At 46.7% G+C, this 12,421-nt stretch overlaps 1 pseudogene; it reads right to left on the bottom strand.

Annotated features, from left to right (window-relative positions):
- Nucleotides 1–11,205: 11,205 nt before the first annotated feature.
- On the bottom strand, nucleotides 11,206–11,741 carry LOC118637000 (annotated as a pseudogene).
- Between the last annotated feature and the right edge of the window lie 680 nt (nucleotides 11,742–12,421).

Raw genomic sequence — 12,421 nt, 5'->3', positions numbered from 1 at the left:
CCCACCCTACCCCCAGAAAGAACAAATTCTTCCCTTCCATCTGTTCCCCCAAAGAACGCTGTGTGAACCCGCATTAACTCACTAATCTCATTGTTCAGGTGGTATTTATCTGTTTACCCTGGCCGCTAAGCCGTGAGAACTGGGGATGGTTCTGATGACGTGGAAAGAATTTGGGCCTTGGAATCAGATATTTCTATGTTCAATTCCTGGTTTAGCTACTTACTCATTGTGACCTTTGGGGAAGTTATTTACCCTCTCTGTGCTTCTATTAGCTCATCTGTAAAACAAGCATAAGGCTACCCATCTCGGGTGATGGCCGAGAATTAAACCAGGCCAGTGAGTACATGGCAGCACTCAGTAAACGGCAGCTCTTACGAAGGCAGCTCCTGCCCTTGCACCTCTCTCCAGCTAGTAGAGAGAGGCACACAAATCGGCACCCACAATGCCTGGGATGTGTCCTGTGACGAGGACTGCAAAGGAGCTGCGAGAGCACAGAGGAAAGCCAACCTACTCCATTTGGACACGTCACTTCAAGAAAACCTAGAGGGAGGATGAGGAAGAACGAGCCAGACAGAGGGCACATCTCAGTTTGTCCCAGGCAGAGGAGTGCCTGAGAGAGAACGTGGCATGTTCAAGGAACTGCAAGTGGCCAGTTACAGCTGAAGTTGAGGTCTGAGTCGGGTGAGGGGTGAGGCCGCAGAAGCAGGCAGCAGTGTAGACAGAGCATCGTTTTGGAATCAGGCAGTGAGAAATCCTGGCTTCACCCCTTTCCAGCCATATATCCTCAACCACGTGACAACTGTCTGATGTCAGTCTCTCCAACTGTAAAATGATTCTGATGACACAAACTAATGTATGTAAACTGCCTGGCACAGAATACACATGTTTAAACTGATAACAAGTTTTAGTTATCTCTGTTTATCTAGGATGAGCTGGGTAGTTCTTCCATAATATATACCCATTTTGATTGAGTCAAGGGGAGGGTAAATGAATGGGTGAATTCATTCACTTAACATATATTTACCAGACACCACCCATGTGCCAGACACTGTTCTAGTCACTGGGGATAGAGCAGTGAACAATATGGACAAAAGTTTCTGCCCTTGTGGGACAGGCAGTTCATGAACTGAGACAGCAAAGAGGCCACTGGTGGCAGTGAGGGGACAGTCTACTCCAGAGCCCATGTGGCTCCAGGCTTATCTGATGAAAAGCTAATACACTGACAAAGCAAGGTTCCAAGAGGTCTGGGTGTGTGTCCCACCTCCTAACAATGAGAAGGCTCTTGTCCCTCCCTTAATCGCTTCTCACTTATCAACCCCCAGCTTCCTGTTGTGATCCAGGGGAGCTGGTTAGTTGCGTTGTTTGGCAGGAAGAAGTGTCAAGGAGGGCACAATTCATTCTTGGGCTCTCTGTCTAAAGTGATGGCAAGAGGAAATGAGAAAGCAGCGCACACAAACAAGCTATGGAGAGGGAGACTTGCCTATCTCAGAAGCCAAGGGATAAGTGAGCTCAAATGCCCTGTGATGCATGCAGGTTTTATTTCAATAGCAGGATAACCATAGTCACACAGTGTGTATCTCTTTACAAAATGGGTTTGCCTAAGGGCTCTCATTTAATCTTCTAAAGGGCTCTGCAGGGTAGGGTTTACATTGAATTAACTCCTCCCACTCCAGTGCCTCCTTCCTTGTGGTATAAAACTATGCCCAAGTTTCCATCATAAACAAAAATAATAAAAATATTTCTTCAACCCCTCATCCCCCTCTAGCCAACACCTAATTCGTCTCCTCCCCACAGCCAAGTCTACTGAAGGTTAAAGATATGCTCATTCGCTTCCTTGCTTCCTCCCATTCACTCTCCACTGTGATTTCGCCCTGGATACCACGTCTTGCTGAAGTCGCCAGTGATCCGTTTGCCCGGTGGTTGCTTGTCAGTCCCGGTTGTCCTTGGCTTCTCTAGCATTTGAAGCCGGTCTGTGATGATTCTCCTACTTTTCAGCCCACTCCTTCTCAGTCTCGTCCAAAATTTCTTTATCCTCTGCCACCCCTTTAATGTTGTCAACCAGGCTTCTATGGACCATGAGAAGAAAGATTCATTTGATGTAAACCGTGAAAAGAAATTTATCTGCTGAGATGAACTTCCATGGTCAACCAAAGGCCCAAATGTTATAAATAATAACAGTTTAGCATCATTTGTTGGCAAGGGTTCCTCATGTACTCTGTATACTGGGAAGAACATCAGACTAAACTCTGGACTTCCCCACACTATACCCAACTTGTTTAGGAGTCTAAATCAACCACCGCAGAGAAGCCCTGGTTTTGTCTTTCGACCAATGGACAGAGACCTGCTCCATCCCATCAGAATTGCACGACTATATCTTCGTTTGCATCTATCCTGGCCAATGAGAACACACCATACCAACCAATCAGAACTGTACAAATTTGGAAACCTCATTTGCATAAAATCAGACCAATTGGCAACTTGGGCAGGGACTTTATAAAAGGCAAGTTTCCCTTTGTCTTGGTGGAGTGCATTTTCAGTTTCTTTTTTTAAAATAATTTTTGTTTATTGATTTTAGAGAGAAAGGGAGAGGGAGAGAGAGAGAGAGACACTGATGAGAGAGAACATAGACTGGCCACCTCCTGCATGCCCTCAACTGGGGATCACGCCCACAACCTGGGCATATGCCCTGACCAGGAATTGAACCAGCGACCTCGTGGTGCCTGGGTCAACGCTCAACCACTGAGCCACACCGCTGGGCAAGTGTGTTTTCAGTTGCATCTCCCTGTTTTGCAAACTGAATTCTCAAAGTCCTCTGCTTTCTAATATTCTTTTGGGGAATTTTTGTTGACAGTTCTTTCTATCACCCTACTTTCTCTTTCTTTCTATGTGAACTCTCTTTTTTTCCTTCAAATCCCTTCTCAAGCTTCTGATTTGTGAGGCCTTTCCTAACCATAGTCTCCCCACCTCTCATCTTCTTACCCTGCTCCCCCACCTCCAACATACACACAACGCTCTCCTTTTGTTCCCATGGCACTTCCTCCAGCTTTGGTAAAGCATGCATCCCATTGTATGGCGACTGTTTATGCTTCTGTCTTCCCAGGAGATTATGAAAAACTCCAGGGTGGAGCCAGTGACTTCTCTATTTTTTAATTCTCAGTGCCTGGCACAGAGCCTAGCACAGGGTAGTCACTGCGATTTAGAGGTGTTCTGCAAATTCTCAAGAGTCAAACAGCTAGCAAGTGACGAAGACAGGGCCTAAACCCTAGTTTCCCGACTTTAAGGACATAGGGTCTCCACCTCACCCCAGAGTACAGGTATTTAATTGTAAGTGCCTCAACCCCAGGGGAATGATTTAAATCAAGGGGCAAGGCGGTGGGAAGGATTTCCCTTTCCCCGCAAACACTGCCCTGGCTACCAGTTGTGTTTGGTATTTGTAGCCTTCCTTTTGCAAACTCCAGGATAAGAGAAGGAAGAAGAAAAAAACATAAACACCTCCCATCTCTTCCTCCCAGTGGACAATGACCACCATCACTTCCTTTCGAGCTCGAAGCAGGAAGCCTGTCCCGGCTCATGATATTGCAGGCTTGAGAGGAGGCAAGAGTCACCTTATAAGACACTGTGTAGCAGGGCCAGCTCTGAATATGATCACTACCCTCCTGAAGTCGTACTCCTGAGGAAACTTTCCTAAGGTGACCACAGATGCACCTGGAAGGAAAGAAACTTCCTCCTTCCCCAGGAGTAAACCAGCTGTCTAGGGAGAGGCTCAGAAGTCCAACAATGTGTGCATTCACCAATTACGCGCTCAAATTCCACCCAACTACACACAATCAAAGGCTTTACCAAGGCCATTATTACATGCACAGGGCCCTCCTGCTGTGTGGGCAACATGTCAGTGCTGCAGCGAAGCAAGATGAACGTCCATCAACGCGGCGAGGTAAAGACAGACCCGTTCAGCAGTGCCTTTCTCCGGCCTGATGACTCACTCGGCCTTGTCATCTGTCATGTTGCCTGGGAGGGGGAGAAGGAAATGAAGAGGAAAAGAGTGGGCTGTGTTTTACATGTAATTTGTTTCCCCATTTCAGAAGGCTTTGTAACGAGCTTTCTCATTAAGGGCTCTGAGAGCCGATGCTTCCAGTTTTCTGGGCAAGCAAATGAGCAAGACAGAAATGGCCAGCACCTCCTTCTTTGTGTTACAGCTATGGCAGTGGGCAGGGGCGAGGCATGAAAGAAAACATTGTGATTTGTGAGGATTTGATCATTCTTTTGTCCAAGATAATTTGAAAATGAATGACATGGTTTTCCCCAATCCCCATGAAAATACTAATGTTCATCAATTATTAGACTATTAGAGTGTGTCTATGAGAGCATTTCTCTGTTCACCGGTTCCCATGCAGGGAGTAATTGTCCCGGGCTATCCTAGCCCTGGGTTCATATTTCTGGGCGGGCACTCATCACATTGCACCAGAGATAATGTCCTCTCTAGACTCTGGCCCGGTCGGGGAGGCGCTCACCTTGCTTAGCCTCCTTTGTGTGTCCACAGCCCAACACACTGTCCAGACACATAGTAGACAATCAATGCGATTTTACCATTTAACTGAACTCATTAGGTGCTATTTGTACATAAAGAAAAAAAAAAGGAAATAATTAGACCTGAATATAGACTGCAAATCAGAGTAATTCATCACCTTGCAAGGTTCAACAAACATTTGAATGTGCTAACAGCCCCTCATTAAAGCAGAGGCCTTCCACTGAAATGAGCAAGAAACGGGAAAAAAAGTATGATGGGGACTCAGAGATGAATTTTTTTTTTAAATCATTAATGGACATTGTCTATTGGGTTTCTGAACAGGAATTAGCTCTTTTGACAACAGAGGAAATGATGCGGTTGTTGCTTTATTTGTCTTCCAGCGAGTGTGCTTCACAGAATGTCAGTACAGAACGCACGAATGCACATTCTCGCTGTGGCCGATGCTCGGACCAGTCGTCCAGCAATCCTGCTTGTAGGGCCTAAGGGATGCTCCACTTGTGATGATGCCAGTGACTTCCGGAGGAGATATACACAAACAGTTTGACACAGGGTGGCGGTGGAGTGACTGCTCAATAGAAACCAGATGCCCATTGTCAGGAAAGGCACAAAAAGAGGAGTAGGAAACAGACATCAAGAGAAGGTGACACAGTTCTTCCTAAAACATTTGCTCAATGGTCCACCACTTTAATGCTGCTGACTGTTCTTATGTGTGCTGGGCTGTACTTCACACCAGAGGACCTAGACCATCTCTGTGAGTCTCTGTCACTCAAGTCCACACTTGAGCAGTCAGCAAGGGAGTCTGTGATCCATCCCTACGAGCAGAAGAATGAGACTGGATGTTCTCAAACTACACAGCTGGAATGCTATTTTGTTATTTTGTTTGTTTGATGAGCATCACTCTTTCCCAAAGTGTGATCTAAGGACTGCGGATCAGAGCAGTGAAGATGCCAATTAAAAGGATTGATCTCCTGGCTGGCTTGGCATCCTGGCATCTATAGTTTTATCAGGCTGCCCCTTCCCCCATGATCCTGCTTCCTGCTGAAGTTCAAGAGCCTCTGGCCCTGGCTTCTGACCTAGTAGAGCCTTGGATCACTAGAGGGCACCCTGGAACAACATTCTTCCCCAGGCTGCGGGCTTCCGGCTCCTGCCAACCGACCAGGGCTGCGGCGCCCATTGAGTTCTGGCTCCTGCCAACCGACCAGGGCTGCGGCGCCCATTGAGTTCTGGGCTATGGTTTCCAAGTATATCCTGAACCCACAGTTTCCTTTAAGAAATGTAGTCCTACTGCCACATCACCAACTGTATCTAGCATGCATTTCCACAGAAGCGCTGTTATACATTCAGTTTCCAAAGACAAATGAGACTTTAAGTCATCCTATGCTTATTCATTGAATACTTACACGTTGTGTGCCACATTTGGTATTAAAAGGACTGATAAAAGAAGACATTCTTCCTACTTTCAAGAAAAATGTGGGAAAGGTAAGGCATAAATATGAAATCATTTGCAAATAGCTATAATAGTGAATCTATTTTCAAATTAATAACAGAAGAAATTACCAACCCTGACACAGACAGACACCAGTCTGTGCATGGACAAGGATCCCCACCAGTGGCCCTGAGCGGACTGGGACACCTGCCCTTGGGGATCCCTGGGAGAGATCGTGGGAAAGGTAGGGTGGGAGAGGACGAGGACAAAGGAGGTCAGGGCGGCCCAACTATAGCGCGTCTTTCTAACGCAGGCCCCTCTTCATGTCTCTGAAGGCACTTAACTAAAATGAACACAGTTAAGTGCAAGTCTGAGAAGAACCACTGAACTTATTGTCCTATTGGTCCAGAGCCCGTTTATTCAACAAGCACTTATGGGGCATTACCTTGTGCCAGGGACTAGCCATGCACTGGGAAGACGATGGTGGGCAAGACACATGCCTTAGTGCTGCCTTCAGGTGTTTACAATCCAGGAGGAGAGACAGACAGACAAACAAACAGGTAATTACAAAGCGGTGTGTAAGTGATAGGTTAAGCAGGAGGTTTGTGGGAGCTCATAGGAGAGAGAAACCTAACCCAGAGTTAGGGTGGTGAAGGGAGGCTTCCCTAGGGTCAAAGTGTTCAATGGAAGAACTTAAAGGATAAGTTAGGAGCAGCAAGAAAAGGCATATTTGAATGTCAGGGAAGAAAGGAAGCGGATATTTGAGGAACTGAAAGAAATTCAGCAGAGCTGGTGGAGTAGTGGTGGGTGCTGGGGGAAGTGAGCTAAGCAGTGTGGAGCGGGGGCCAGCTCACGGGGGTATCTGGGCATTATCCAAGGGCACTGGGGAGCCACGGAAGGGTTAGGAGTGGCACCATAATCGGAGCTGCATTTCAGGAGGATCTGCCTGTGCCAGGGTCAATGCCACCTTGGTATATTAATAAACCAGCAAAGCCAAAGGAATCAGTCTTTCCCTTTAATCGAATCTCTCATTACCTTCCTCCATCCCCAATCACCAGCTGCCTCGGGAAACCCTTTAAAAAGAAGGTCTCTAAATGTAAGGTCTGTTTCACATGCCAGACAGCAGAGGAGGCAAGAGTCGCCTAAAAGATGTCACTGTCATAAGCTGGATGGCCCTTCTCAGGGTGCCCTGTGGCCCTCAGAAAGGCGGTATCTGGCAGAGTGGAGAGGGAGGATGGGGAGGGAGAGTGGCCCAAAGCCCATTTCCTAGGTTAGATGCCCTCCGCACCCCAGTGAACTGGTTAAAGGCCACGCAGGGGGGAAATAACCAACTTGTGAATCAGCGCACACAATTTATGCAAAATATACAAAGAGAGGCCTTATCTACCTAGTAACTGCTGTTCTATTACTCTTATTACTGATTTATGGTTCTCACTTGGCCCATACATCAAAACATATAACCCGTAATCAGGTCGCCGGTCCTTATCTACATGGTAGCCGGGCGGCAGGTGACGGCCGTAAACTTGAATGAGCAGAAGCAGCATAATATTAATACAGCTGATTGAGCTTCCAATTAAAGTCTAGCTCTACAGCTGTTTGCCAAAGAATCATCAGAGAAGCTCCGGTTTTCCCCTCTTTTCTCTCTCTCTCTCTCTCTCTCTCTCTCTTCCTTTCTTCCTTTCTGTCGTTCATTCTTTTCAATCAGCTCCACCCTCAGCATCCTGCATCCAGACCCTGTTCCCTAAAAGGGAGGCCGCGGGGAGAACAGGCCTTGGAGTAACGCAGGGTCCTCAGTTCCAGCCTCCGGGACCGGGGAGCCTCACACCCAGTTTGCTTTCCTCCAGAGCAAGGAAGAGCCCCTGGACACAAAAACAGAACATGTGAGCCTGTGGATTCGCCTTTCCTGACAGTGGACTTACTCAGGAAGAGGCACTTAAACAAGATATTTTTTTCTCTGTGTTTTTCAAATACCACATTGACTGGGGGAGCAAAACCGGTGTGGAGAGGAGACTTTTCAGCCTCCCGTTCTCTCTGTTCCCCAAAGGGCTGAGCTGGCCTTTCCCCCTCCGTTGCTTTCTGCTCGCACTGCACCCTCCCACCCCAGCACGCGTCCACACCCCTTTGCACGCCCGTTTCGGTACTCCCCCAACCCCCAAAGCACCGCGTCTCTTCCATTGTTGGGCTTCTAGCTGAGTCTTCCCACACAGTGATATGAAGAGACATGTGATTCAAGCTTCCCCATTCCAGAGATATTATTATGGTCTCAGGAAAAAATAGGAGCCTGCTCTATGTCTGTCACCTGAAATAAACTCCCAGTTCCTTCCCTACTGCTCCCCAGATGCTCAGTTCTGAATATTATTCCAGCGACTCTGACCAACCCCAAGGTTCCTAAGCCCAGCCAGTGACTGGGGGAGAAGGGGGAGCAAAGGGGCCCCTCTGAAGTTGGCCACCTCGGGGTATGTGGAGCACATGTTGGTCACATGGTGAAGAAATGTGCCGGCTAACCTCTGCGACTCCCTGGAGGATCCAGAGTTTGTGTCTCTTTGCAGGGCTCAGAACAGCCTGTATGTTCTCTCCTCCCTGTTATGTGCCTGGCGCTTCCCCAGTGAGATATCTCCTGGAAAAGCTTTTCCTGTGAGGGGTGGGGAGCTTTTGTTCTCGGGGAAATATGGTGCAGCTAATTAAGGGCATTGTCCTTTGAGGGGGGACGCGTCACAGGCCTGTGTTTCCACCAGTGTGAGGGTAGGTGCCTCTGATCCCTGTTGTGACGTCCTTGATAGCTCTGCCCTGCTGGGTGAACTGTTTTCGGGGAAATTGTGATAAAGCCCAATAAAATAAAAATAGATGTGTGAAGTGAAATTTCTCTCTCTCTCTCTCTCTCTCAACACATTATCTGCAATGGACTGAGTTTCTATTACTAACTTATTTCAGAGAAGGGCCCTCCAACGGCTTGATTTTTGACCCCCGCCCACCTAGGAGAAGCTGGAGGTCACAGGACAAGAGCCACACTCTGTTTCGCCCCATTTCCTGTGTAATAACACACAGGCATGCAGCTAAAGGGAACTTTCTAGCAACTATTTGGATAGAGCTGTTGGTTATCAGCATAGAAGTAGTTGGACGATTCTTAGGTCTTGATCTGAAAAACCGGAGTAATATATTCTATGGCACTTGAAGGATTTGGCAAAATTCTTAACATATCATCTAAGCTGTGACTGGGTCCATCATGGCAAACACAATTAGGAGCGGACTTTGCTAAGGTAGCATTCTGCAAGGTCTATCAGTTACCCGGTTTGCTCTCTCTCTCTAAAGATTCAAAAATCTTCGTTCATTGAATGCTGCAGATATTTATTGCACATTTACTGTGTGCCAGCTGGTATTCTGAGTGCTTGGGATACATGAGGAATTAAAGCAAATACAGATTCCTACCCTTGTGGAGCTTATGTTCGAGCCGGTGAAGATAAACAAACATACCACATTACATATTAAAGGTGATACGTGTTTTGGGGCAAAAAGAAAAAGTAGATCAGAATACGAGCAATTGGGAGTCAGGGTGAAGGAGGGAGACAGCAAGTGAAAGAGGATGGTCAGGGTGCTCATGAGATGCCACTGAGAAGGTGGTCGTTGACCAGTGGCGTGATGGAGTTACCATGTGGATGTCTATGCAGGACAACTTTTCGGAAAGAGAGAAGAGCCCATTCAAAGGACGTCCGATGAGAATGTGCCTAAAACAGCAGGGAGGCCACTGTGGCTGGAGTCCCAGAATGTGGGAGGAGAGCGCAGACGGGTGGCAGGTTCGAGGCCAGCAGTGGTCCAAACGCCTCAATAAAATCTTTGCCTTTTCCTCTGAGTGAAAGAGAGAGCAACAGGAGGTTTTGAGCAAATTTTAACAGCATCACCATGGCTGCTATGTAGCAAAAAAGACTGCGTTAGGGTTTCTGCAGGTCCTTCTTTGAAAATATATTCCAAGTGAACTGCATGTAGCTTACTGAGCAAATAAAGCTTCAGCATACAGAAATTGGAAGTGTATAGAATGAAGCTGTGAGGTTAAATCCCAGTCTCTGTCACTAGAAAATTGGCTACAGGATAGTTATGTCCGGAATGTATTAGGTACCTGGATGCTCACCTAGTGTGGGCTCTATAAACATCAAGCTAATCACCATCCTTCCAACAGAGAGAAGATGGCAAGGCAAACCTCTGTGTAAAATAAACAGGAAGACAAGTAGAGTATCTCCAGGGAGGTTTATGGATATGGCTGGTAAGGGACACGATGGGATCTCCAACTCGGGCCCTGTACAAACACACCTCATTTTATTGCACTCCACCTGACTGCACTTTGCAGATGCTGCATTTTTTTGCAGATTAAAGGTAAGACCCTCATCCAGCAAAATGATGAGGGCTCGCTGAAGCCTCGAAGGGTGGTTATCTTTATTTTTTTTATACTCATCCGAGGACATTTTTTGCATTTATCTTCAAATAGAGTGAGAGGGAGAGAGGGAGGAAGAGAGAGAGGGAGAGAGAGAGAGAGAGAAACATCATCATGAGAGAGACACTTTGACTGGTTGCCACCAACATGACCCCAACTGGGGCCGGGGACAAACTGCAACTGAGATACATGCCCTTATTGGGAACTAAACCCAGGACTCTCTGGTCCGCAGGCCGACGCTCTAACTGCTGAGCCAAACTGGCCAGGGCTCATTTTTTAACAATAAAGTATTTTTGTTGTTGTTAATCCTTACCCGAGGGTATTTTTTCCATTGATTTTTGGAAAGTGGAATTGAGGGAGGGGGGGCTGGGGGAAAGAGAGAGAGAGAGAGACATCAATTGGTTGCCTCCTGCATGACCCCAACCCGGGCTGGAGATTGAATTTGCAACCCAGATACGTGCCCTTAACTGGAAATTGAACCCAAGACTCTTCGGTGCTTGGGCTGACGCTATAACCACTGAGCCACACTGGCCCGGACAACAATAAAATATTTTTTAATTAAGGTATGTACATTTGGGGTTTAGACATAATGGTATTGCACACTTAATAGAATACAGTATAGTATAAACATAACTTTTTTTTTTCCGTTTAAATGCATTTTAGTTTTAGACAAGCTACCTGACGTGTTTTTTCTTAAAAACAATGCCTCCGCTCCAAATAAATCAAGGTACAAAGAAATGAAGAACTCAAGATAACATCAGTCCCCTTTGTCCTAGTTCTGGTGTGTGGATGACATACTGCAGTCAGTTCTGATGACAGGTGATAGGTTCAAATTGCCAGATTTGTGAACATTTTTCCTTTTTCTAAACCATCCTTCGAGAAAATCATATATGGGGTCACACCATCCTCACAGTCGTCCGACAGAGCAACCATGCCATGTGGGTTCATATTCTCATGGATAAAGAACTGCTAGTGTTTGAAATTAGCAAGGACGGACTTGATTTGTCCTGCAGCCCCTGTCATAAAAGACTTTACTCTTTCTGGTATCTGTCCTTCAAGTTTCTTTTTTATTGATTTCATGGAATCTTTGATGTACTTCTTGTAGGCTTCTTTTGTGAAGTTGGTTTCCTGCAAATGATGCTTCATGGTGATGTCAACAACAGTGATGACTGTGTGACAGAGCCTTCGCCCTTGGGCCATCAGCAGAGGCATTTCCACCAATAAGTGAGTCATCAACGTTACCCTCTGTCCTACTGACCATCTTCCCCTTTACCTCTAGGCACAGCCCGTCTGCGATCTCCCAGATCTTGTAGTTAATGGGAGAACAGCTCATCATGACTGATGAAGTCCCAGTAGATTATCATGATGGACAGTGGCGCATTGCCTTAGCAAGAGCCTGGAGCTCTGAGCCAGTGCGTTGCAGGGGTTGGAGAGATGTAAACATAACTTCTACCATCTATATGCAAACCAAAACATTTGTGACAGTCACTTTATTGCAATATTTGCTTTATTGTGGTGGTCTGGAACCGAACCCACAATAGCTCTGATGTATGCCTCTATATAAACATTAATCTAATAGTAAAGGTTACAGGTCCCAGTTTCCAGACTTAAAAACTGAGACTGGAGGAGCCAAGTTCACCTGCTTACACTCAACTAACAATTCAGTGATAGGACTGGGCTTCAAAGCCACAAATCAAAGGCCAGCTTTGCTGGTTCCCAGGGCTGTCAGCACTTCCTCGTCACAATTGGTTCCACCAAGAGCTGGACTCCCTCGGTGAAAGGCAAAGTTGCATAATGAAGCAGCATTCAGTGGGAACCTTCTATTCAGCCTGACTCTGGCGGGATCGCTCTTTTATCCTGGATCATTTTCTCAAACTATTTATTTCTGTGCGGTGGTGGTGGGAACATTGACGACAAAATGGCACCTTCTTCCTCAATTCTGCTGCTTGCTGAGTGTCTGACTCACACCTACTGAGGGAATGAGCCTCAGCTTCTTCATTCCCCGCAGAGCTGGGGGTGGATTTTAACTTGCCCTTGCCCTCCC

The sequence above is a fragment of the Molossus molossus genome, unplaced genomic scaffold, assembly GCF_014108415.1.
Source record: "Molossus molossus isolate mMolMol1 unplaced genomic scaffold, mMolMol1.p scaffold_m16_p_20, whole genome shotgun sequence".
Classification (NCBI taxonomy): domain Eukaryota; kingdom Metazoa; phylum Chordata; class Mammalia; order Chiroptera; family Molossidae; genus Molossus; species Molossus molossus.
The sequence above is the reverse complement of the archived record's forward strand: the minus strand, read 5'-3'. Positions and strand labels throughout refer to the sequence as shown.